The sequence below is a fragment of the Mesocricetus auratus genome, unplaced genomic scaffold (assembly GCF_017639785.1).
Source record: "Mesocricetus auratus isolate SY011 unplaced genomic scaffold, BCM_Maur_2.0 Super-Scaffold_6730, whole genome shotgun sequence".
Lineage (NCBI taxonomy): Eukaryota > Metazoa > Chordata > Mammalia > Rodentia > Cricetidae > Mesocricetus > Mesocricetus auratus.
Window position 1 is genome coordinate 102056774 of NW_024429184.1, and position 26816 is coordinate 102083589.

General features: G+C 42.3%; 1 long non-coding RNA gene across 2 annotated transcripts in view; it reads right to left on the reverse strand.

Annotated features, from left to right (window-relative positions):
- Nucleotides 1-26743, reverse strand: part of LOC110340731 — a 71621-nt gene extending 44878 nt beyond the window's left edge. The window contains exons 1-3 of one of the 2 annotated variants that reach the window (XR_005875744.1): nt 26616-26743; nt 26410-26519; nt 17104-17407 (exon numbers count right to left, since the gene is read on the reverse strand). This is a non-coding gene — a long non-coding RNA (uncharacterized LOC110340731). Of the gene's footprint in view, nt 1-17103; nt 17408-26409; nt 26520-26615 lie in introns of those variants that run through there. The other variant, XR_002382530.2, reaches the window with a different exon arrangement.
- Between the last annotated feature and the right edge of the window lie 73 nt (nt 26744-26816).

Genomic DNA, 26816 nt, shown 5'->3' on the forward strand with positions numbered 1-26816 from the left:
CCCAAGTAAAGCATATACGTATATACACATAAGTGTATGTAAGTGTGTGTGTGTGTGTGTGTGTGTGTCTGCAATACCAAAAATGAAGGCAGTTCCAGTGATGTGATGAGAAATCATATCTGCAATGATACATTAACATAATACAAAATAACCTTATGCTTGTGCTTAAAAAGATCATCCACCATGATCAAGTAGGCTGCATCCCAGAGATGCAGGGATGGTTCAACATACATAAATCACTAAATGAAAACAATAATATAAGAAAACTAAAAGACAAAAAACACATGATCACCTCATTAGATACAGAAATGGTCTTTAACAAAATCCAACATCCCTTTGCGATAGAAGTTCTAGAGATATTATATAAGTGACATACTTAAACATAATAAAGGCAGTTTACAACAGGCCCATAGCCAACATGAACATAGAGAGGAACTCAAAGCAATTCCACTAAAATCAGGGACAAGGCAAGGCTGTCCACTCTCCAGACCATTCGTATACTACCTGAAGCCTTAGCTAGAGTAATAAGGCAACTGAAGGAGATCAAAGGAATACAAATTGGGATACAAAAGTAGTCTTTATTTGCAGATATTATAGTATACACAAGTGACCCTAAATATTCTACCAAGAAATTCCTACAGCTAATAATTTCAGCAAAGTAGCTATATACAAAATTAACAAAAATCAGTAGCCCTCCTTTATACAAATGACAAACAGAAAAAAATCAGAAAACAACACCTTTCACAATAACCGCAAATAATATAAAATATTTTGGGGTAACTCTAAACAAGTAATCAAAATACTTGTATGATAAAAACTTTAAGACACTGAAGAAATTCAAGATTTCAGAAGACAGAAGGATCATTTATCAGTAGAATTAACACCCTACCCAAGAGCAACCTACAGATTCAATGAAATCCCCGTAAAATCCAACACACTTCTTTATAGATCTTGAAAGGATAATTTTTAGCTTCATATGGAAACACACACACAAAAAAAACAGGATAGCTAAAACAATCCTGAATGAAAAAAAGAACTTCTGGAGATATCACCATCCCTGATTTCAAGTTGAACTACAAAGCTATAGTGATTTTATTAAAAAAAAAAAAAAGAGCATGGTATTGGCATAAAAATAGGCATGTTAATTAATGGAATTTAAGACCCAGTCATAAAGATACATGATTTTTTAATAAAGAAGCCAGAAATGCATACTGATAAAAAGACAGCATCTTCGAGAAATGGTACTAGTCAAATTAGATGTCTGAATGTAGAAGAATGCATATAGGTCCATACTTTTCACCCTGTACAAAACTCAAGTCCAAATGGATCAAAGACCTCAACATAAAGCCAGATACACTGAACTTGACAGAAGAAAAAGTGGGGGATAGCCTTGAACTCATTGGCACAGAAAATGTCTTTCTAAACAGAACACCATTAGCACATACACTAACAACAATGAGTAAATGGGACCTCATGGAACTGAAAAGTACAGCAAAGGACACAGTCATTCAGACGAAGTGGCAGTCCCACATACTCAGTAGAGGGTTAATATTAAAAATATATAAATAACTCAAAAAATTAGATATCAGGAAAACAACCCAATTTTTAAAAAATGGGGTATAGATCTAAACAGAGAATTCTCAAAAGAGAAAACTGAAATGACTGAGAAACTTTTTTTTTTTTTGGTTTTTACGAGACAGGGTTTCTCTGTATTGTTTTGGAGGCTATCGGTCCAGCCCGACCTCGAACTCACAGAGATCCACCTGCCTCTGCCTCCCGAGTGCTGGGATTAAAGGCGTGCACCACCACCGCCCAGCCGAGAAACTCTTAAATGTTCAGCATCCTCAGTCATCAGGAAAATGCAAATCAAAACTACTTTGAGATTCCATCTTACACCTGTCAAAATGGCTAAGATCATTAACACAAGTGACAGCTCATGCTGACAAGGATGTAGAGTACCCAGTCTTGGAAGGACCCAGACTGCCACGTTTGATGCTTTTAGACACAGTGATTCACCATTTCCTCAAGTTCACTTATTATTATTATTATTATTATTATTATTATTATTATTAATTGTAGTAGCAGCAGCAGCAGCAGCAGTCTTTTGGAGACAGGATCTCACTATGTCATCCTGGCTGGCCTCCTGGAACTCTCTATGTACACCAGGTTGACTTTGCAACTCATAGGGATCTACTTACCACTGCCTCTTAAATTCTATGATTATAGACATATGCCACCATGCTTGGCTAATATTCAGATTTCTTAGTTCGCCTTTCGACAGAGCTTTGAGAGGTGTTTTGATGTTCAGGGTTGGTCCTTCTTTCTTCTTCTCTGTCTGTCTTTTTTCCTTTCCCTATGTAGACAGGGCCTCTGTATCCTAAGCTGTCTTTGAACTTACTAAGTAACTTGGCATGATCTTGAACTTCTGATTTTTCTGCCTTGACTGCCAAAGTGCTAGGGTTGTGGGCGTGCACCATTATGACCAATCAAGATTATATATTACTTATGTATTTATAAAAATTATGGATTTGGAATTTTTCCTACCACACACTGTTGAAATTCTAAAATTATATTCTCATCTCTCTACCTTAAAATAGTTTTCTTTTTCAGTCTATCTACTTCCTGGCAAACGAGGCATAATTTCCTGGCTCATGTAGATGATAGCCACAGAAAGCCATCCCAATTGCCTATGGCTTTGTGGAGCACTCAGATCATTTTTGGACTGGTGGTAACAAAGGAAAGAAAGCCTGTAACAGTTAACAAACAATAACTATTCCAAAAGAAATAAGATTGCTCCTAAATGTCGTCTCATAGGCCAAAATAAATATCACCAGGGAAAGGGTTTTAAAAGGTGGAAGGGAAGCACCTCAGGATGCTGAGGGTATTTTAGAACATGGCAAGATGGCTCATCAGGTAAAGTACAGGCTGCTTAAGCCTGTAGACCTGAGTTCAGTACCCAGGACTTGCCCCTACAATTGCCCTCTGATGGCCATAAACAAGCTGTGAGGTATAAATGCCTGTCCCACCACACAAACAAACTAACTAACTAACTAACTAACTAACTAACTAACTGATAAACAAATGCAAAAAAAAATTCCCTTCTGGAAGGGGTAGCTTAATTCCATTAAGACAAAATACAGTGTAAGTAAAACTAAAATGACAGCAAATTAAGAAAATGTTTGCAGTGTATGTGACAGACAGATGCCTTTATTTTTATAAGGAAGAATAAGCTGTGTGTGCAAGGATACATACAAAGGGATTTTGTAATAGTAATAAATCAGGAAACTCAGTTACAAAGTGAGATGTAGCTATGGGACTGGCCCCCAAGGGCAACAGCAGACATTTGTTACAAATGATGTAATAAAAGAATACTTGGGGGCTGGAGAGATGGCTCAGCGGTTAAGAGCACTGGATGCTCATCCAGAGGTCCTGAGTTCAATTCCCAGCAACAACATGGCGGCTCACAACCATCTGTAGGGAGATCTGGTGCCCTCTTCTGGCCTGCAGGTACACATGCAGGCAGAACACTGTATACATAATAAATAAATAAATCTTAAGAAAAAAAGAATACTTGGTAAAACATAATTTAAAAAATACTTGGAAAACATTTGCATCTAACTAAATGAAAATGATCATGTTTCATTTGAAACAATTTTAAGTAAAAGTATTTTTTGACAAAGTGGCCCAAATATGATTACCTCTCAGAGATGTGGTTATTGATACCATAATTTTTCTTTTTTTTGATATATTTCAAAATTCTGGCAATGAACATATGGATTTTAATCAAAACACTAGTATTTTGCCTTAAAATACACCATAAGCATATTTAAAACAATGAGTGGGTAAAACATTCCAACATACTTAACAAAAAAGTATGCATGTTTAAAAGAATGTTCCGACCAAAGTACATTGTGCAGTCTGTTTAAAAAAAAATCCATCCAGCTTACCTGTTTATACAAATAGCGCTCTTTCAGCAAGGTTTCCCAGGGACTCTATTTAAAAACCACTCCCTCTTCTGTCTCTGAACAGCTCCAATCACCAACCTCAATCTGAACTGTTCCCACGCCCCCAACATAGTCTATTATATTACATAATTTTATTTTTATTTTGCTGACTGTGTGTCTGTTTCCCATAGAATGTTGCCAGGAGTATTCATTGACAGAATGGATTACTGTAGGGTAGATACAAGAAAATTTTTAGAAAGAAATCTACCCAATTACAAAATGTGACTTTTTTTAGATTGTGCCATTATGGGTAGTGACTATTTTCTTTAGATTGACTTAGATTATACAGTTTTTCTGCACTACAGAAAGTGTTAAGTACGTGTGTGTGTGAGTGTGTGTGTGTGTGTGTGTGTGTGTGTGTGTGCATTTAAAAGATGTTTAGCCAGGTCTTCAGGTAGATCTTTATCCTCAGAATCATTTCTAGATGCCCCATTTTCAAACACTTGGTGAGGAAATGCTTTTACACACCTCCCCATCAAGCTGTGTTGGGGTTTAATATCCCTGAAAGTAAAATCCTTTTTCTGCTGAGTTTCTACTGTTGCCCTTGGCAAGTTAGTTGGTGCCTGTGAGTCTAACTCTTTCAAGGAGAGAAAGGTGGGTGTTTCTCACCATGGAGAGTTGACGAAGGAAAGAAAGAAAAGTCGGAGCGAAGAGAGGAGAGATACAGTAAACGCAAGTTCTGCTGTGCTTCTCTGTGCTCTGGCAGTCTGAGGCGAGAGCTGAAGCAGGAGTAACAGCTCCTGTCCTCAGGGCAGTTTTAATTCTACAGAGGGCCTGGAGCCCGGGGACCAGAGCCTGGGATTTGGGATACAGTGTTGGCTCTCTGTTTCTTCTTGGAACCTGAGCCAGCTTTTATTCTGCAGGCTAGTGATCCCCTACTGGGGGTGAAAGTTTACAAGTTTGTGTGTTAACACCATTTCCATTGTTTTTTTTTTAAACTACTTTCCATTGTCCTGCAATAGATTATCCTCCACCACCATTATCTGTAGTTTTATTTATTGGAAGCTCTCCTTTGGTTTTCTTTTAATTTGTAGCTGACTTTTCCTCAACAGGGTCATAAAAAATGCTCAGGAGGTTCTAGAACATTGATTCTCAACCTGTGGGTCACCACCCCTTTGGGGCTGCATATCAGATGTTTGTATTTCCATTCATAACAGTAGCTAAATTGCAGTTGTGAAGTAGCAATGAAACAATGTTATGGCTGGGGGGTCACCCCAACATGAGGAACTCTATCAAAGGGTCACAGGGTCATGAAGGTGAAGAATCACTGTTCTAGAACAACTTTCACACTGACCTAGGGCCTGGGATATGGCGCAGCAGGTAAAACGATGCTCCCTGCCAAACCTGGAGTCCTGAGTTCAATAACCCGGGACTCACAGAGTGCAAATAAATGCCTCTGCAATGCAACACAGACAGACAGACAGACAGACAGACAGACAGACAGAGAGACAGAGAGACAGAGAGACAGAGAGACAGAGAGACAGAGACAGAAAGAGGAAAGAAATTCTATAAAAAATATTAAAAGACTGGCCTAGGTGAGATGCATAAACGAATCTGGAACAGAATGAGTCACACTGAAACCAGAGCCAAGTAAATGACAGCGATGCTGTTGCAGGCCTTTGGTCTGGCAACCAAGACACAGGGAAGTGGCTGCTCTCTGGCTTCTATAAAGCCTGCCTTCTTCCCCTTCAAGAGGAGGATAAACTCAATGGAGGCTAAACTGGTCATTTCTCTCACAGAATGTTTTTGATAAGCAAACTTTGATGGTTTTCTTCAAAAGAACCCGAATTCCTTCGCCCTTTCCTTGGGAGCCTTTATTTTCTAACCGTATTATTTCCCGCAGAAATGCTTTCCCACTCTGCACGGTCCCGAAGCTGTGGGGCCCTGTCTAACACCAGGGTTTCAGCTGATGCTTGAACTCTGTCAGCTCTCAGGGTAATTTGGCCTTGACTCAGATTCTGAACTGTATTTCCATTTTTACATCCAGATAAAACATACTTCCTTAGGCACGCATGATATTGGAATTCCGGCTCCTTGTCTCCACATTCAAGTCACATTCAAGTCACTTGTGTCCTGCCCTTTCTGTCATGGACTGCCGGGTCCTGGTGGTTTGATGCTGTGGTTGTGCAGAATTGGAGTAAGGACACCTGGCATCAAGTTCCCACTTTGTCCTTCCTCCGAGGCCCTGGCTATATCTAGTTTAAATCTTCTAGCCTGCACTAGGTGGCTGTGAGCACTGACTACAAGAGTAAATGTGTGGAAAAAGCTTTCCCCACTGGGCTAAGAAACAGACACTTCTGAGTCCGTTTTCTTGTCATGTGTCACGCTCCTCAAGCCTCCCTCTCCCAAGGAGCTGCTCGCTGCCTCGATTCAGATGCCACCCTCAAAGTTCCCACCAGCAAGCCCCCTGCCTCCACTCTGACCTTTTCACTACTTGCCATACTTGGAAGCTGCAAGTAGGAAGACTGGGGACCTGAAGGTCATCCTTGGCTACTTAGCTTAGGGAGTTTGAGGCTAGTCTGAATGAGCTAGCTTGCATTCTACTGGTGTGATAAATTCCTATGACCCGATCCAATAGATAACACAGATCGCCAGGCTGTTAATCACCTCCAATTGCCAGCCCTCTGGATAGTAGAACAGGTTTTACGTCTATTCCTTTAAGAGGATGATCCTGTGTGATTAGCATTCCTGGTTTTCCTGGAGATCTGTGAGCACAAGGATCTTTGTGCTATGCTCTCAACATCAAGGCAGGAACATGGAAGCAGGGAGAAAGCAGAGGCCACAAAGGAGTTCTGCTTACCGACTTGCTCCAGGTTGATGCTCAGCTACTTTTCTTACACCTCATAGGACCACCTGCGCAGGGGCAGCGCCTCCACAGTGGGCTGGGCCTGTCCACATTAGTCATTAATTAAGAAAATTCCCTCACACACTTGCCTACAGGCCAATCTGATGGAGGCATTTTCTCAAGTGAGGATCCCTCTCGCCAGTTAGCCACAATTTGGATCAACTTAACCAAAAAAAAAAAAATGTAACCAGCATATTGGGCTACATGAAATCCTGTCTCAAAAACAAAGCAAATGAAACAAAAATAAAAACAAAAAAGTCATAAATAAATGCGTAGCTGATTTCTGAAATTCAGTGTGGCCCAGGAATCTGCTCCTAACTGATGCTTACCATCTCTGACCTATTGGGCACTGGAAGGTTTTTGTTAGTATTCCAGCTTTTGAATATAAAGATGAAAACAGTGTCTATTTCCATGACTGTCTTGGCATTACATTTATCAGAACGTATAAGCCATTTGTGCTGTGTTGGGTACATGGTCCTCTCTTGGTGAAGACTGCCAGGCCTGGTACTGTGTGATACAGACATAGGGGCCATTTGCCTGTATCTGTGTACTCTACCAACCTGGAAGTCCCTGAAGGACCATGCTTTGTGTCTCAAGTGCAAGACATACTTTGCTTACAGTGGGTTGACTGATTATAGAGTGTATTCACGGACATAAAGCTTAAACTATGAGTAAAAGGCTCAATGGCAGTGCACTTGTCTGAAATGAGCAAGACCTGGGGTTCCATCCCCAGCACAAGAAGTGGGACTGGGGGTAAGGGGGCTTAAAAACCTTAGAAAAATCTCTTCCAAGCTTCAGCCAAGACATAGATAACTATTTGAACACACCACAAACTTCCTTCAATGGACATTGTCATGCTATTTGTTATTTCTTGTGAAATAATTATCAGCCAGGTACCACGGTAAAGGCGACTCTGCTGGGCACTTTGAATAATATAATGAATTGGTTCAAAATACTTAGTGGAAAGTTAAGATGCGGTGTCAGTCTGGTGCGCATGAGAAGCATCAGAAGAGGAGATGGGTTTGGTTTGCTGGTAGCAGAGGGAGAACTTCTAGTCAGACAAATGGAAAAATGCAAAATTAACATAGCTTGCTTCTTCCTCCGCCATGCCCATCATTTAGTTAAGAGAGAAAAATCCCTCTCAATTTACTTTTCTTATGTTTCTGTCTTACATTTCTGCCTTCTCCCTTAGCGATTCTTGAAACTTTGTTTTTAGAGACAACTTGAATCATTTTCATAGTATCAAGTTTTTGGTCTTAAAAAATAAGCTATCTTGATTGTAAATGTAATATATATATATATGTACGTACATATATATGTACATACATATATATATTATACCCCTTAAGTCAGCAAAATGTTTTATTTTAGTTAGTTCATATAAAACACATCATTTCCAAAATGAAATCAATATGTCGAAGAAGAATTACAACAGCCAATGTATGGGATATACCTAAATGTCCATCAGCAGATGATGGGGGTGTCATGTGTATGTGTGTATGACAACCTAAGTGAACCCAGAGGGTATTACGTTGAGTGAAATAAGCCAAACACAGAAGGAAAAATATTGCATTACCTCACTAACATGTGGAATCTAAAAACTTTAATCTCACATAACCAGAGGGTGGAAGTAGCCGGATGTGGGGAGAAAGGGAGAAATGTGCCAAAGGTAAATATGTCATTACACAGGGTGAAAAAGTTCTAGAGTTAATAGAATATAGCTGTGAGAAACAAAGAACAAACTTGGTGTCACACAAAGGAACACACAAAGCAAAAGCAGTTCGGCCATGCAACTTTTTGTTAAAAAAGGGGGGAAGGGGGATGCCAATACCAAATCCAGCTATCAAGGGTACCAGGGCTAAGACAGCTCCTGTCCTTTATCCCTGACTAGGTGGTGATTTTGTCTCACCCTATTGGTGGAACTGTGATGTCACAGTCTGGATGGGTGCAAAGGGAAGGTTCACTAAATATGAGTCCTTCAGTCGTTGATGTGCTATCTATGAATGAGGAGGAGGAGGGGGATGAGGAGGAGGAGGGGGAAGATGAAGAATAATTCTTGCATAATCAATAACACTGACAAATAATACTTAAAATTGGGAAACTTGTTGATCTTAAATTTCTCTCTCACTCACTCACACATGCACAGTAGTTATGGGAACAGATATGTTAATTTCATTGATTTTGGTAATCACTTCATAGTGAGTATATACAGTGTACACATAGCAAAACATCACATCGCACACCTTAAGCATCACACAGTTTTTGTTTGCTGACAATGCCTAAATCTAGAATAAGTGCAATTACTTTTACTTTGAATCAACTATGTATGTTTCAGTGAAGTGAGAGATGTTGGCAGTATGAGTACAGCCAGCTTCATCTGGCCAGGGAAGCCTCCTGGGTGAGGCAGGGGTGGGGGGTGAGGGTGTATCTGTTTTCAGACAGGGTATCTGACTGATGACTCTCCTGATTCAGCTTGACACTGGCGTTACAGGTGTGTGCCCCCATACCAGAGACCCTACCTTGAGAGTGCAGATTAGGTGCTGATTGGGGCAATAAGCACGTGGCTTTAGAGAGTGTAGTGTAGATTTCATGTGGCAATCCCTGAGCCACTCGGGATTCCTCAGAAGGAGAGTTTCCCTCCTATAGAGACCCACCCCAAGACAAATAGCTGGATGTCCATCCTCGCTAATATAGACACAGTGGGCATATGCTCCAAGGGGCTGGATGGAAATCTACTGAGGGGACTCTGGAAAAGAACTAATCCCCAAATAAATAAAGTTAAGCATGGTGGTGAACAATTCTAATCCCAGAACTCAGAAGGGAGTCAGGCAGATCTCTGTGAGTTCAAACCCAGTTTTATCTATACAGCCAGAGTTTCTGGCCAGTGAGGACTTCATACTGAGATCTGTTCTCAAAAAAACCAAACCGAACTAAACAAACAAATGAATACAATTATAGAATTAGCATATTTTTCTGCTTTGACACTGCTGTGAGAGAATGTGATACCCAGAGCCTTAGCAGCCATCCTGGTACTCTGAAGTGAAGTCAGCATATTAAACATGTTTTATTGCAAGGAAGAGAAGAGACTGGTCTTCTCATGATACTACCAACTGCTGTACTTACCCATCCTGATACATGAAAAATAAGTATGTACTGACAGCTAGCCCTTCTTGAATATCCTGTCAATCAAAACCACATGACACTTCAGCATCCTTTGCCATCTCCACTGCACAGCTCATCTTCAGAATAGTTCCCATGAATCAACAGGATGCTCAGGGCCACAGGCTGGCCAGCGGGAGTTAGGAATTACGGTCTTGCCATTTCAGTTTGGATATCGACCAATCAAGCAATGGTTTCTAGAAGACTACAGAGGGTGGAGTAGCTTGGTCTCGCATCTGTCATGGCTGGGGAGACAGCTAATGTGAACCATCTTGAGTGGAGTGGCTCTTAGTAGCAAAGGCACTTTGCAGATGATGCTGACAGCCAAGGGTTTGAGGGCGGGCACTCCCAGATGCTGAGAGGTCATTGCTAAATGGGGTGGTCTGAATAGCACACCCACCCCTCCCAGGGCTTATAGTTTCTTTTCCTTCCTTCCTTCCTCCCTTCCTTCCTTCCTTCCTTCCTTCCTTCCTTCCTTCCTTCCTTCCTTCCTCCCTCCCTTCTCCTCGAGCTCTCCCTCCTTTGCTCCTTCTCTCTTCCCCTCCCCTTTTCTTCTCCTCTCCCTGCCCCCATTCTCTCTCCTATCCTCCCTCTTCCTTTCCTTGTCTTCTGTCCTGGGGATCAAACACACCACTTTTCCAGGGCTAGGCATGCACCCTCCACCACTGAGCTACACATTCAGCTCTCCTTATTTACAGCTTAATCACAGAATTAAAATTCTTTTCAGTACAGAAGATCTCAAACCTCTGCAAAAGTGGAAAGATGGTGAACTGCTGATCTCCCAGTGTCAATAATCAATTGAGACTGACTTGTGTCATCTTGACTCATGTCTCACGTTTTTTCTGCCTGTATGCCTCCCCTCCACTCTGCTGGAATACTTTAAAGCAAGCTCAATATGTTGAAAGAATTACTTAGGGTTTATTAAGCTCAACATAATGTAGTTTATTAGGTTATCCATGTGGGTCTCTGCTCTTCTACTTTTAAAATATGTATGTTTAAAATTATTTATTTTATGTGCATGGGTGTTTTGCCTGCAAGTGTATTTGTGTACCATGTATGTGATTGGTGACAGTGGGGGTCAGAGAGAGCATCAGATTCCTTGGGACCAAAATAGAGATGGTTGTGAGCCACTGTGTGGCTCTTGGAAATGGAACCAGGATGCCCAGTGCTCTTAACAGCTGGGCCATCGCTCCAGTTCCTAACGTGTCTCTATTTTTGAAGGTTCTTACTGACTAGAACATTTAACGTAAACAACATCCAGCTTTCCCCTCCTCCTGAGTTTGTTTCAGTGACTTCTCAAGAGTCCTTCCTGCCCCTCCTTCACCTGAAGACAAGGCACTAAGCAGTGTGGCCCTGGGTTTCTGTGTGGGAGCGCAGACCCCTTAGCAACCAGAGAGGGTTCCTTAGTGTTCCATTGCCAGTGTCAAAGGGACAGCCGGAAGCTGTGAAGCATGGCTTAGAAACTGAAGATTTTGTAGTTCCCAAGGTCAGCGGACCCAGGTTTTAAAATAGTGTTTGTTTTTGCTATGCTCTCACTTTTCAAAAATCCTCCACATAATGACCCTGTTCAATCATGTTCACTTCTAAACAACCGTGTCTAGTGACACTTCTTACAAAATGCGAGGTCTCCACTCTATTGCCATAAAAGGGATTCTAGACCCTAGGATCACTGAGCAAATAAGATTTCATCCTTCTCAAACGGGCAGGTGGGAGGGGCTGGGGGTATGTGTGAGGCCCCAGGCTTAATCCCTTGCCCCCGGATGGGGATGTTTAAAAGGCAGCTGCTGGGGTGTGGGTAGTTTGCAAATGTGTAGGAGCTCCTGAAGGATGAGCTATTTACCTTGTTTTCTAGGCATGCGCTTTAGCTGGGGCTTATTTTCTCCCTGTAAGAAGCCTGACTACAAGTCAGGCAAACTTTAACAATTTTCACCCATTCCTTTCTTACATGGGGTCTTCTGCAGCCCAGGCAGGTCTTCAGCTTAAGCAGAGGATGGCCCTGGTTTCTGATCCTCCCCCTGTACCTCACCTCTTGGGCGGTAGGTTGACAGGCATGCACCACATACCCAGTTTCATGCAGAATAAGAATTCAAACCCAGGGGTTGGTGCATGAAGGTCAATATTTGACTGGGCCACATTTCAAAATTCTTCCCCCAAATGATGTATTTGTTTTTATTTTATGCATGTGAATATTTGCTTGCATGTATGTCCTATTTTTCATCCATTAAGCGATTGTGAAGCAGCAAAAGGTTTAGAAGGGACACTTGCAGTGTTTAAGGATGGAGAGCTGGAGCTTGCCACACCTGTCCTTAAAGGAGAAGGCTCACTTTTGAGGAAATACCAGGCAAGTATGGCGATCCAACGCAAATGGTTACCCAGAGCACAGAAGGAAGCTGACTGTAACTCTTCAGGATAAAATCACATTTATGCTGTTCAAGAATTGGAGGTATTGCTCTTGAAACTCCATGAGTTGCTCAAATGATGAGTTCAAGGTTTAAAACTCCAAGGCTGAAGTGTATAGTTGGGGGCTAAATGCTCATTTTTATGGTGCTTGCAAGGGACTTATGACACAGGTATTTCAAGATCACAGAGAGGAATGCCATTTTAATATATTTCTAATGTTCAGTATCATCAACATGGGGCAAAGTCTAAGGAAATCATTTGCTTCAAAGAAATAATGACGTGGAGAGTCAAGCATAGTGGTGTATGCCCAGAAGACCAGCACTTGGGAGCTGAAGCAAGAGAATCACCATGAACTCAAGGCCAGCTTGGACTACATCACAGGTAATTAAACCAGCCTGGGTTACAGTGTGACACCCAGGCTCAAAAGCAAACAAGCAAAATATGTGGAATGAAGTTATACACCAAAATTGAGTTTTGAGGTGAATTTTTACATTGAAAACTGATCGCCTAAACATGTCATAGTAATAAAGAAAGCACAGGATTATCTCAATAACATAAACTTGTCTGCCAAAGCTGAGCGTACAGTCATGGAAAGTGCTTACTAAAACAGGAACAGAACTTCCTGCACAAAGGGCACCTACTGTAAACCCCACACCTAATCCAACATATAGAGCTTTCCCTGTGAAAACAGCCTCCTAGGAGTACCCTTCTCCAATACAGTTAAGGTAGAAGTAAGTTAAAATTTTAGAATGTTTAAGATTTGTCGACTAATGAAACTGTCTTTATTCCCAGAGAAAAATTGAATCTAGAAGAAAATAACCAGTAGATAACATGACAAGTTGCTGAATGTCAAAATCAATGCTTAAAACTCTATGGCACTTCTTCAATGAGGCTGGGGCGGGGTGTGGACTCACTGGCAGAGCACTTGCTTAGCATAGGGGACTTACTGGACTTGGTCCCCAGCGATGCAGAAGTGAATGATTAAAGAAAGAAAACATCAATGCATCATGAAATATAAAAGCTCTATGAATACATTTCAGAGAATATGTATAAAACTACGAAGATTTATTTAAATACATTAGCAAAGTCTTAAATCATATACTATGCTGTTGGGTTAGAAAGTTCAATATCATTAAGAGTAGAGTTCTTTAAGTCAATATTGAGTTATAATATGATTCTTATAAAAATCTCCAAGTTTTATTCTGTGTCAAGTGAAGGGATGATTCTAACAAGTAAGAGAATCACAGGGCCAAAGGAGAATTAGTGTACTATGTGTGGCTGGCTATTTATAATGCATAATAATGGAGGTTAAGGGTAGGCAAATCGTACAATAGAGAGCCCAGAAGAGATACACCAATGCTTATCGACTTGAACTGCTATGATAAAATGCCACAGGCTGTAAGGCTTAGTGAGCATTCGTTCTTACAGCTCTGGGGGCAGGGACAATAGCAGGATGGCAACTAACTTGGTTCTGAATGAGGATCCCTCCCTGGTTTAGGGGTGTCTGCCTCCCTACTGAGTCTTCTTGTAACAGATAGCAGACTCTCTTCCTCCTTCTATGAAGCCCCATCCTCATGACCTCATATAATCCTAATTACATCCCAGGAGTCTATGGCTTCAACCCGGGGATTGCGGGTTACAACTCAGCAAACTGCATATGCTTCTGGGTATTAAGTTTGTAACGGAAGCTACGACATTTCAAGGACTCTCAAAAGTGACAGGTAGAAAACTGACTATTTACATGGCCCACAAAATTGAGTTCGTATCTTCTCTGACAACATGAAAGTGAATTCTGGTGATGTAAAACAAATGTGCAAGGAAAATGCTAGAACTCTTGACAGTATACAAGACTCCCTTTGTAGACTGGGATTAAGGAAGCGTTTCTTAAATTAGACAAACACAAACCATATAGACAAAGATTGAAAAATTAAACTACATTAAAATGAAGAACCCTACTCAACAACATTCATTATAAAGATAGTGAAAGGACAAAAGTAGATATTAGTAATACATATGGAATGAGCAACCCATGCATCTAGTATTCTAACTTATTTAGCATTGCAAGTTAAAATAAGAAGGGTCTGTCTTTTAAACATTTTGAAAAATTATTTTTTATGTTCATTTGTGTTTTATCTGCATGTATGTCTGTGTGAGGGTGTTAGATCCCCTGGAGCTGGAGTCACAGACAGTTGTGAGCTGCCATGTGGGTGCCGGGAATTGAACCAGGGTCCTCTAGAAGAACAGTCAGTGCTGTCAACTACTGAGCCATCTCTCCGGCCTAGAAGTGTCTGTCTTATTGACATTAAATTAAAAAAAAAGACTGACAATAGGAAACGCTGGTGAAGGTGTGGGCAGTTTCTATATTTAAATATGGCTCGTGAGAGAGTTTATCTCAACATATATAGAAAACGGTGGATGCTCTCCCTGCTGAACCTAGAAAATGTCTAGAGTTTGTACCAGGAGGAATATATAAAATCATTTACAGCACTCCAAATAGATAAAATGGGAAATACTCCAGTTGTGGACCAGGAAAGAATGGGGGGGGGATAACAGCGGCAAACATGGATAAATTATAGCTGCATCAGCAGAACAGAGACCTCTCAGAAACATGGTCCTGGGGAAAGCAACAGAAATATGCAAATAGTTTCATGCATATAAGACACGAATATTCACATCTATTTTTAAAAACTTAAATAATGAGTTCACAAATGCAAACATGTGGTATGATTACCTACTAATATGGCAAGGGGTTCTGAAAACTCCAGACTGGATCACGGACTTTCAAAGTCCATAAAACAAAATGGCTATAGTGTTTAATGCTACATGTTTGCTGTTATTTTTAAACGTTACAACTATTTCCAATATTCTTTCATATCAATTTAATTCTTTAAAGGAAACATGACCTGCAGCAATCTTTTCATTGATTTCATAGAATCTGATTTTTATGAGATTTTCCTATAGAAATCGTTTTTAGATATTAATATTAGAATAGAAGCCACAGATAAATCCTCACTGTCGCAAATAAGACGACAGGGAATCTTCAAAGAAGAACTTCAGTCAGAGACGGGGAGAGGATAAAATAACCACCCGCCTTAAACGAAGCCAACTCTGGCTTGCTTGGAAAAGGCGCAAAGGAGATGCACATCCCCCTGGCTGACATTGCCTTTAATTCCAGTGATAAGGCTGTAAATTCTCTTCCAAGGCCTGGAGTTTAGTGTAAACATTCCAAGAGCCTGCAGGACCACAGAGAGAGTAAGAAATGGCTTGGCTCTGGCTGTCTTTCCTCTGGGGGTGGGGTGGGCGATGTTCAGTATCAACTGTTGAATCACAACACCCGAACCCTAGGCATCTATAAAGAGCAAGAGCAGGGTGTGTCTGGCTCTAGAAGAGGGATGCATTGCCGCAGCAGCGAGTCTCCTGAGGTCGGATCCATCGCCCACCCGGAGCTGGGGATTTGTTGCTCTTGCTAGACCTGGCTACTCAGGCACCCGGATCCCCCATCTGCGCTTTGCTCTTCCTTTTAGGTGCTGGAACTGTTGAACCATGTTTTCCTGTGCCTGCATCTACCCAGCCTCCGGAATGGACACGTGTAATATGCCAGAGCTGGCACTTGGAGAATAGAAAAATTGAAGCCGCGCAGGGGATGAGGTTGATGGATATGTATCCCCGTGTTCACGTGGGAGAAAAAGGCACATCTTGCTATTAAAGAACGTTGATATTCTCCGCTGAGAATGAACAGCCTCGGGATGCAGAGGACTGTGCAGCCTGGCGGAGAGCTGGCAGCCTGCAGTTCCCAGCTCCTCTGCCCGCCCGATCCTGTAACTTGTCAGATAGCAGTTGGCAGTAAGGGCCCAGACTGTCAGCCACAGCACTTAAAGCTGATGGATATCTATTGTGTTTGTTTGGAGGGGGAAATATCCCGCTCTATTGCTAACGACTCATGGAGTGGTAGCTTAATTCTTTTAATAATTATTACATTAAAATAAAAGATTTAGAAAAGGTTCCCAAAGCTCCTTAGGACTAAAAACTGATAAAAGTTAAAAGTCGGTTTTATCCAAATGTGACTTGTACACAGTAAAATCCGCTTACTTTTAGTGTGTGAGTTGGCCTTGAATCTTTGTACCTATTGTGTCTCTGTTATGTTCCCCTCTGTTGTCACCCCCACCCCAGGCAGTCCCCAATCTGATTTCTGCTACTGGTTGGTTTTAGTATTAGTCTAGATAGAGTTTGCTAATATACATACATGAATCTGTATTTTACATTTTAACTATGTGTGTACCGGTGTGTTTGTACATTGAGTGCAGTACTTGCAGAGCCAGAGGGGCTGTGGGATCCTCTGGAGCCATTGTGAGTCCTCCAGTGTGGGGGCTGTGCACTGACCTGGGGTCCTCTAAAGAGCAGGTGTGCGACCCCACCCACCGGCCATCTTTCCAGGCCCTGGGTTTTTAAGTCGCGTTTTCCCCAATTATGGTTAACTTTCATAGGGCTCCTAATTGGCACTGGCCAAGAATTTGCTTTGTTCTCCCCCGCCCCCCAATCCGGCTTGGAACTAAAGCCAGCAAAGTAAAAGACTGCGAAACTCTTAGGCTCACGCAGTGCTCTCTGAAAGCCATTTCCGCTGCATCAGTACCACACACGCCAACTGGACAAGTTACCTTGTGAACCCCAAGTGTCAGCTCCTGGGGGAGCATGACAAGATCCATTTACACCATCCACAAGTGGAACGAAAAGGGAAACTCTGACAGATCAGGCAATTATGAAAGGGGAAAAACGTGTAGCGCTGTCGGCTGGAATCACCTGTGATGGTTTCCTCCAGTTACTTGGTTGGGGCCACACAGTGAGGTAGCTGCCCTCGCCGAGCTTCTGAACTGCCTTCAGAGAGCTGTGGGGGTTTGGGTGACATGGCGGTGCTACACGGATTCAGTCAGGATCATGCCAGACAGAGCTGAATGTTCTTCATGGTGGATGACTGGTCTTCCCACTCTTCAGGGCAAGGTCCCTGAGGCGCAAGGCAGCCGAGGGACCCAGTTACTGACTTGCTCCCTGGCCCATTACTGGCCCATTTCCACATCTCCCAAACTATCAGCTTTGGAAGCATTCCAAGATCACATGATCACAGGACTCTATCCACGATAGGCGAAAATGAGAATACAGACTGTTTTTTGTGCCTTCTATTTTTGTTACCGACCATATCTATTTTAATGGCAATTAAACTCCCCTGCCCTCCCTTATCTCTACTGGCTAATGTATTTAATTCCACTGCCCCCAAAGGGAATAATCCCCACTCTAAAGCCTGTGCAATATTAAAGACCCATGAATGCTTAATCAGAGCAAACAGAGGATTTGGTTTGTATAAACTGCAGAAAGCTTGTGTCTTTTATGTCCAGAGAGCAGGACTGAAAGAAGATGAAGATAAATCACTCCAAGAAACAGCATAATGTAAATACTGTATGTTTATTTAAAACTTCATGCAATCATTTGTCTCAGCACTACAGGCCAGCTTCAGAAAGTGACTGGTCATAATGAGGTTTGGAGGTGAGCAGTACTGCGGGCTGACATGACATAATGCCTCCTCTTTCTCCAGCCACTCACAGGGAGGAAGGTACAAGGGTCCAAGCATGCAAGAGGGTAATGAAACAGCAGCGTGCGTGAGTGTGTGTGTGTGTGTGTGTGTGTGTGTGTGTGTGTGAAAGAGAGAGAGAGAGCATGGGAGAGTGTGCATGTACCTGAGTGTGGGTATCAATGTACAAGGCTGTGTGTACAAGGACCAGCCTTGGGTGTTGGTCCTTGTCCTCCAACACTGAGACATGAAGGACCTCTTGTCTATAGTTAGGTTCACCAGGCTACCTGACCTACTAGCTTCTGGGATTCTGATGCCATCTATTGTAAGAAAACTAGGATTACAGATCCACACTGAGTCTGCTCTTATGTGGACTCTGGGAAATCTGAACTTAAACACTTAATTCACTTAGCCATCTCCCCAGCCCAGAATGGTTTTAATGAGAGTAAAAAAGATATGATTCTTTGATTGCCTTTATAGTGTTGTAATTAAAGAAAGAATCTAAGTCCATATTATTTTCAGTTTGCTGCTAATCAAAATGAAATAAAGGTGCCAGGGATGTATGTCGGTTAATAAAGGATTTATGGATACTAGACACATCGAAAAATACCCAGCACCACATAAAACGAAATCATCCTTGTCTATATAGTGAGTCTGAGACCAGTCTGGGATATTTGAGACTAGAAAGAAGGAAGAAAGAAGGTAGAGAAGGAGGGAGGGAAGGAGAGAGGGAGAGGGTCTGATTGCTGGATAGGTGGCCTGTAAGGAGTTAGAGTTAGGCACGCTCTGGCTTTAAGGTGCTGTGTTAAGTATCCTATGTAACTGGAGTTAGACCCTTTGTCCCCTCAGCTCCTCATCTGTAGTAAGGTGATAACAAAATCAACAGTTCTGACACCTTCTGAGAAAGAGTAGACCTTCTGAAGGAAGAAGTCTCCTATGAGACAAAAACCTCTGTAGTGGTTTGCTAGAAAGTTCTGGAAAGAATGAGTTCAATTATTCTCCCAGGAGGTGATATTCTCTTCCCATGTTGCCTCAAAATGAAGATACAGAAAGCCAGGGGCTCCTTATTCCAGGAACTTGAAGGGGCACACCATTCTCTCTTCCGTTTAGAACACAGTGGAACTGGGCCTGCCACTGTTTACTTCCGTCATACGCACAAGCCGTCATGAATGCAGCCTACCAGATCACACGTTAACCTGAGAGACAGCATTGCTAACAGCAACTAGACCCAGGAGCTGCAGCCTAACCTGCAGCTAGAGCTTACAGGCTGTGTTCATCAGTTAGTAACACCCTGCTGCCTGCTTACATGTTGGCTGCCTTTTTGTCTTTGCTGATATGTTTGATTGGAAGGAGAGGAGGAGAACCTGATGGACTTTCCACCCCATCATAACCCAATACAGAAAGTGGCAGAGAAGATAGGGAGCTGGCTCAGTGGTTAAGAGAACTGACTGCTCTTCCAGAGGACCCTGGTTCAATTCCCAGCCTCACATGGCAGCTCACAACTGTCTGTAACTCCAAGATCTGACACCCTCACACAGACATACATGCAAGCAAAATGCCAAAGCAAATAAAATAAGAACAAGTAAGTTATTTTTTTAAAAAGTGGTGGGAAGTTAATTTTGCCATGGAGATGCCATGCGATATTTCTGTAAGTGCTCACACCTTCCTAAGAAAGAAAAAGGAAACATCTGTAGAAAATGAACATTTCTTAGTAGTTAGGAGAGCTGATCCTTGGGAAGAAAGCAGATATGGAAATATATAATGCAACCTCAACATAAAGTCTTACCCGCTGTTAATAAACAGTTCAACAGAACTCATTGGTGCTACATTCAGCGAGCTGAATTGTTATCAGATCATCTGTCTAAATCAAAGAAGGTAAGGACATCTTGGAGCTACCCAGTGGCACTTACAGTGATGTATTTTTCCTTCATTTCCTCCTAGGGAAAGTGGTGTGTGTGTGTGTGTGTGTGTGTGTGTGTGTGTGTGTGTGTGTGTGTGTTGCTTATTTGTAAGTTAAAGTTATAAGTAATGCTTTAAGAATGCTCTCCAGTTGACATCAGTGAAGCATTAATGATAACTTGGGCTTAATCCAGCACTTTCAGAATTGGTTAAGAGTGCTTACTAGGTCCTGCCTGGGATGATATAACAGACTCTGAAAATCCCTCATGGAAGCTCTTACCTTCCCTGGAGAGTGGAGGGGGGATGGAGTGGGATGAGGGGTTGGGAGGATTGGGGGGCCAGGGGAGGAGGGGAGGGAGAGGAAAATGAGAGTAACATGTGTAAGAAGTTAAATAAAAAATCATTGAAGAAAAAAAGAGTGCTTACTGCTCAGTGATGATAACCTCAGTTCATATTTCAGCCCCCATGTAACATTGTAATGTGCATACATGTACACACACAGAGTAATCTTTAAAAAAAAAAAGGACCACAGAGCCAACAATGCCAAGCCTCTGCCCTCTACCGAGTGAGTTAGGATTAAAAATAATGGGACATATTGCCATAAAAGATATTAATAAGCTTTTCAAAACTCTTCACAAATTTCTATCTAGATATGATCAAAGTCATCATATAAGTCCTTGTGGAAATAGTTACTGGAAAAACCCCAAAGAGAAGTTCACTTCTAGGGGAGAAAATTGGTGGGATATAGAAGACAGAACCTACTGGAAGGATGGGAAGGCAGAAAGAGGGCAGGGAGGACCCTGAGATTAACTGCAACATCTGCACTGAGCCACCCCCAACATGCTACATGCCAGGCACAGTTCTTATTTAGGAGGCTGGGGTACAGCTGAGAAGGTAGACGGAGTTCCTACCACTTTCAAATCTACGAGGAAAACTTAGGATAAACATGCAAGCTTTTTTACTAGACTAATTTGCCAATCTACTTTAGATGTGTTTAGTAGGGGACACCTGTCAATTGGTCTTTCTTCTCTCCCCTGGGCGATCCCCACCCTCAGTGGGGAGAACCCTCCAAGACTGTCTACCCTTCTTCTCCCTTGGGGGGGATGCTTATGGATCATTGGAATCATCATTTAAAAGATCTGAGAAGACTAGATTGTTTTTCAGGGGATACGTATTTTAGCAGGACACCAAGTCACAGCCAATGGTGTGACTGCCTGAAGCTATTTTGACCTGGGAAGGAAGGACCTTCCTCAGCTATCACAATGCCAAGCAGATGCCTCTAGAGCACTGATTCAGCAATGATTGATGTTTTATAAAATAAACACAAGTTTTCTTTTTCAATTTGTCAACTAAGCTGATCATCTCAAGTTATTTCTCAAAAAGTCATGTATTTAAAAAGGTTACTAGAATAATAAAATAAGAACGAACCTCTTTGAACAAGGTTCTGGCTATATTCCCTTATAGTTATTGTCACCTTTCTTCCCTTCTTTGAGAATACTGGGACACATTGTTTATTTTTTTTTTTTACTGAAATTTTTTTGAAGTTTTTTTACTGAAATTTACTGAAGTTTTTACTGAAAATTTTATTCCTTTATTTTCTCATTAAATAGCCTGTAGGATTTCTTGCAGATTCTTTAATTTCTGCAGCCTTCCCTCTTTCATTTGTGAAATATGGGTCTTGTACCTTCTGCATTAGATTGGCATGGGGATTTGTATAGCAAAAGCCAAGCACAGGTGATGGGGCTCTATAATCATTAGTGAATATGAGACATTTTAAACGCTGAGACAGTAGTGGACAAAAGCCCTTGCTCTTGTGAAGACATTCCCCTGGAGGAGTTTACAGGCACCATAGGTCAGGACTAAGGAGTTCAGCGTCTGAGGAGGAAGCCCCATGTGCAAGTAAGCCAAGGCCTGGGCAGATCCCAGGTGGAGGAGGGCAGTAGGAAGTGGGGCATCTAGAGCAAGACTGAAAAGAGAGGCAGAAGTCACTCCCTGCTAAGGGACCAAGTCTAAGCCTCAAACTTTGCATTCTGTTTGCCAAGCCTACATTTGACTCTTCTGCATTTCTGGCTTCTTCCTTGTCTTTTTAATGCACCCAGTGATGACATAAAATACAGACACTTCTGTGTATTTCCTGGGAATTGCTGGGAGGGCTGAAGAGGTAGATTCTTAAGGGAACTTCCAGGAATGAACACCAAGCACACCGCATTGCTGGCCCCTGTGCTAGCATTGGCCCCTGTGCTAGGAGGAAGAGAAGGCTACCCAGGAACTGCAAGGATTCTGCTCCTAGACTCCCCACAGTCACGTCTGTGAACCAGCACAGTGACTGTTGCCATTGTCTTAGGGCCTCTATATCTCAACGACGATGGTCAACCTGGATCAGGAAAACTCTGGGTCAGTTTGATGTCCAGCCAGGCTGTAGAAAAGCAGGTGTTCTGAGTTCAAAGGTACCTCAGACCAAGTGTGGGTTCAAGTAGGTTTACTGCTAGGAACAAGTGACTCCTTGATTCATATCAAGACATCCAGTTATTCAACATGGCAACATCTATGATGGCAGCCTTCTCAGTAACCTGTGATGCTCAGAATGGCTTCCAAGAAAACATTCAGTTGTCTGAATTATAAATGTGTTAAAATTAGTAAATTCTTTAGGCATATGAAGATTGAAAATTGTCCCCCACAGTGAGTCAGACCTCCTGTTATAAACCTAGGCTTAGAAAGGAGGGACCTTCTAGCCATACAGTCTATTCAGTGAAAATGGGTAACACTTGGGACAACTGGGGATGCCAATGGGCAGGGATATCTCGACAAGGTGGAGAGGCATGTGACCCTTTTTACACAGTGACTCTCTGCCCTCCACTGTTTCCACCCCGTAAGTTGTCCACATCAACAGCCCCTACTATTTCAAAGAAATGGAGCAGAGACAGAGAGAGAAGTCTCCCAGAAGGGAGGGAGAGTGCTCAAGACCTTCTACCTGCTATCAGTGCATGTTGTTGGCAAACTCTGGTAAGGAGAAATGTATAGTATACACCATGACCCTCATGGAGCTACTTGAGCTAATTCCTGCACACACAGGAAGTAGGGTAAGGCAGGAGTGTGGCAAATTCAAGCCAGGTTTGAGCTTCCCCTCAAAGACCTTATCTTAAAAATAAACCCTCCTGCAGATAATGGATGGGTCACTGTCCAGCTGTGTGCCAGAGCCTAGCTAGGTGCATTCTGTCACTTTCCAGCTGCAGAATCCTTCTTTGTCCACCATGACTGTCTCTTAATATCCACTAGCAACTTAGTTTCCAGATTCTGCTCAGGACAGCTCCTCTCTTGAGGAGGCCCTAGCTTAGCTGAGGGTCCTTTCCCCTTCCCACCAGGAAGAGCCTAGGACCATAGTTCCCTTGGGTCCTGATGCTTGATGGAATGTTTCGTACACAAGCTGCCCTCCCAGCTGGACTTGGGGGTAGGGGAGAGAGAGTTTCTCTGAAGGGAAAGCCTTCAGAATTAGTTCATAGTTTTCAATTCGAGCACCAGCCTCTGGGGCAGTCTTGTGGGGATCAGATGGTAGAACTGAGATTCAAACTGAGTCCCCATAGGTCCTCTAACCTTCTGTCACTGTGACTAATGTCACTGTGACTGATGCCCCCCCCCCAATTAACTTATTGTTATCATTTCAAAGGGTTTAGTGCATGGTCTCTTGGCTCTGTTGTTTCTGGGCGGTTGGTGAAACGGAATTGTCATGGCAGAAATATGGAGCCAAGCTGTTGCCCCCACAGCAGCTGGGAGGGAGGTGCAAAGGGAGAGAGGGATGGGGGGGGGAAGAGGGAGGAGGCAGAACCGTAAACTAGACATGCCCTTCCAGAGCCTGCCCACAACCCCCAGGGACCCACTTCCTTCAAATAGGCTCACCTACTAAGGATTCTACCACTTTCTAGCAACGTCCCTTTATGCAATCAGAGCCACGTGATCTAATCATCTTCCAAGGGCTGCACACTTCAGCCCACTGGCCCATTAGAGTCAACATCTTTTCTTTTAACACCTGAGTTTTGGTGATTATTTCAGATCCAAATCTTAACCACGCCTTTGATCACCATGATATATTTATAACATTTTAGCACACATATTATCTGCCCCTTTTCTCAAAAGAATAAATGAGGAATTTGAACAGTTAATAGGGCAAAGAATTGCAGGAAGGTTTCTGGTCTCACTATCCCCATAGTCTCACTCTTAGGCTGGATTTGAGCAGGTTCAGCTGCTAGAATAAAGGTCTAGGAGGAGACAGCTTGCTCTGTGACAACAGGTGCCTGGCAGCATGGATCCCAGAAGCCTAGAGTCTGGAGACAGCTCCATCAGTGGGCATCTGTCTACGTCACCTGGATGAATCAGGACTTTGATGGGTTAAACCTTTGAAAACTCTCAGCAGCATTTCTCGCTGACGTCCATGGCTCATGCTTCCCAAATGTTGCCTTCAACAAACTTCAGAGCTGGGGCTTTTGAGTTTTCTTGACTGATTTTTACTTTGTTTGAAAATGTCTTTCCACACACAGTCTAATGGGGTGAGGGGACCTACACAAATAAGAAGTCATGCTGGCAGGTGTCTTAATGGCTCCGCAGTTACAGAGCCAAGAGCTCATTCTCATATCTGTAAAAATGTCCAGGCCCTTGCGGGCTTGTTATTGTTTGCACAGTTCTATTAATAGACTTCCTCCCTGGTCCCTGCAATGTATAGTCCATCATGGCATGTTTTATGAAAACATTAACAGACTCTATTTTGGAAATTCCTCTTTTCTTCCAGACTTGACATTGCATGTTTGATCAGAGGTAATAATAATTAGAACATTTGGGGGGGGTACGAGCTACTTGTTTTAGTTTCTCAAAGTGGGCGATGTCAGTCTAGAGAAAGGTCCATTTGTGAGTTAAATCCTTTGAAACACAGAACACAGTCGATTCCTGAAAACGGCTCCAAAAGTCTGTTTGCTTTGCCTCTTCAAAGTGCTCAGACACAAGCTGAAAAGTATTTCAAAGGAAACCCCACAGCTGTCTGTCATCCCTGGGCTTGATGAACGCAGTCAGGGACCCACAACTCCTGGCTCAGCTCTGAACATCACTGACAGTTCATGCAGGACACCCCAATTTCCAAAGCATTAGTTAACTTCATTGCTATTTTTGAAGGAGTAATTCCTATTCATAGCTAAAACTTTAATGATCACAAAAGAGCCTACAAATAAAAGCAAATCTATCTTCTGTACCAGCTGCCTACCCAGCCCTCTGATTTCCCTTCCTTGCTCTGACTGTATGCTTGTAATACTATCCCAGCCCTATAGTGAGCATAAGCATTGCACGACTGGTAGCCTACGCTACATGCTTTCCTCACTACACACTATATCTCAGAGATGGCTCATGCTAACACACGCAATTCTACCGAATTTTTAAAGACAGCTTGTATTCCACAACAGACTTGACAAGCCCCCATTTGATTTGAGTGCATAGGTTGTTTTGGTTTTCTGCTGCATAAGCGGGGCTTCCGTGAAGCCCCATACCCAGGGAGGACCTTAGGGAGTGCTACGTGAGCGGAGAAGATTCTGCTTCTAACACAGCAAAAGGAAGCCTCTGAAGGGTCAGGTATGGTGGTCGGGGCTCACTTTTGTTTGGTACAGGTGGCTACCACACCAACATGATTTTAAAGCAATACAATACACCTTTCTTCTGTAAGCCCCGGAGTTTGTAGTAGTTCTTGCAGTCAGGGGGTTCCATTCTCAGATAGATTTTTACTGGAAAGGGTAACCTTGGCGTATCCCTTATTCCTCTCATTTTGTTTTCTGACTGTCATGCAAAACATCAGAATGTCTTTACCAGTTACCCAGGACCTATTTTATGTGCTGTTAGGCATATTTCCAATAGAAAAAAAATAAATTGTGGGTTATTTTAACATTTTAAAAATTCAAATCTCAATGAAATATTCTTGCTTAAAACACTGAAGCGGAATCTAGACAAGCCTCTAAATCTTGGATTACTAAATACAGAAAATTCAAGGCAGAGGGAAATAAATTAAGCTACACCACGAAGAATCAGCCAAATCAGAAGATGGGTGCTCTCCAAGACAAGCTGCCTAGCATTTTCCAATAAATCACACTCTCACAAGAAGACTGCAGTCTCTGCTACAATAAAAGAAACTTAAAAGCAGCAACCACCCAATACAAAGCTGAATTTTGATTTTGATATAAAGTGTCCATAAATACGACCTCTCTGAGACATAGGGAGGATTTCAATATAACCAGAGAGTGACCAAGCAGTTTTGTCAAGTAAGATAATGATCTAGTGGATAAGGCTTGTGTTAAAGCCTTAAATAGAGATGCAAGGTTTATCAGCGAATGATGTGATTGATGTTTGAGATTTAGAATATTCTAAAAAAAAAATTGTGTGCCTAGTAAATTATTGAAGCTAGGTGGTAGGTACATAGGGTTCAATATACTGTTCTTTTCATTTTGGGATCTTAATTCTCTAGGGCTTTCCTTGCAAAGGAGCAGAGGCATGTATATTAAGCCATAGAAACTAACCTTAGCTTCCTTGTACTGGAAGTCCAACAGCACCATGCCGGCGCCTCTGGTTTCAGGATGCCCAATTCTCCATCTCCACATCTTCCTGAGGATGCCTGAGCCCTAATCTCCTTTATAAACAGACCAGTCACATGGATTAGAGGCCACCTCAACAACTTCATTTAACCTTAATTGCCTTCTTAAACCCCATGTCTAAATACACTCACCTTCTGAGGTTTGGAGGATTAAGACTTCAATATGAACTTTGCAGGGAAGGGCACAGTTCAGCCATGACAGTACCCGTGAATGTTTCCATACTGAAGCAGTCACGAGTAAGAGATGTTAGCTTGTGGAGGACACAGTTGCTTATGGGCAGCTCATCTAATAACGCTGCAAGCAATGTCAGGTGAGCTTGATCCCCTATTTAC